Consider the following 745-nt stretch of genomic DNA (forward strand, 5'->3'; position numbering starts at 1 on the left):
ACCATGGTTTGGATTAGGCACACCTTAGTCTTCAAAGAGACATCTTTGCTCTTCAGCACTTTAAAGAGGTCTTTTGCAGCAGATTTGCCCAGTGCAATACTTCGTCTGATATCTTGACTGCTGTTTCCATTGGTGGTGATTGTGGAACCAAGCAAAATGAAATCCTTGACAACTTCAATCTTCTCTCCGTTTATCGTGATGTTGCTTATTGGTCCCTATCAGAGGGAGCAACATCAAAAGGATTGTCTATAAAAAGTTTTGTGCAATGTTTCACCAGAAATGTATTATTTCTTATAAAAATATCCCTGTAGTTAATTATAACAACAAAAACATTTTTCTCCAAAAGAGAACCTACAGACTGGGGAAAAAAATTTTTGCAACATGTCTGACAAGGGACTAATCTCTAAACTTTGTAGAAAGTTTCAACACCTCAACAACAAAAAGACAAATAATCCAGTTAAAAATGGGCAAAGGACATTGCCAAAGGGGCAGCGAGGCCGCATCTTTGACCTCCTCTAACCCCGTAAGAGGAGGACAGAATCACCATCAGCAGCCCAAGGCCTATCCCTGCGAAGCCAGACATGCTGCCTCCCTCCAGCCCTTTCACCAACCCTGACACCAACTGTTCTTTCTGCAGCACCCACCACCTTTTTTTTATTGTGATTTGGGTGAAGATTTACAGAGCAAATTCACTTTCTATACAGCAGTTCACATATACTTTGTCTCATGCCATTGACCACAGTTT

This window comes from Orycteropus afer, unplaced genomic scaffold (genome assembly GCF_000298275.1).
Source record: "Orycteropus afer afer isolate SDZICR_OR568_19922 unplaced genomic scaffold, OryAfe1.0 scaffold00130, whole genome shotgun sequence".
Lineage (NCBI taxonomy): Eukaryota > Metazoa > Chordata > Mammalia > Tubulidentata > Orycteropodidae > Orycteropus > Orycteropus afer.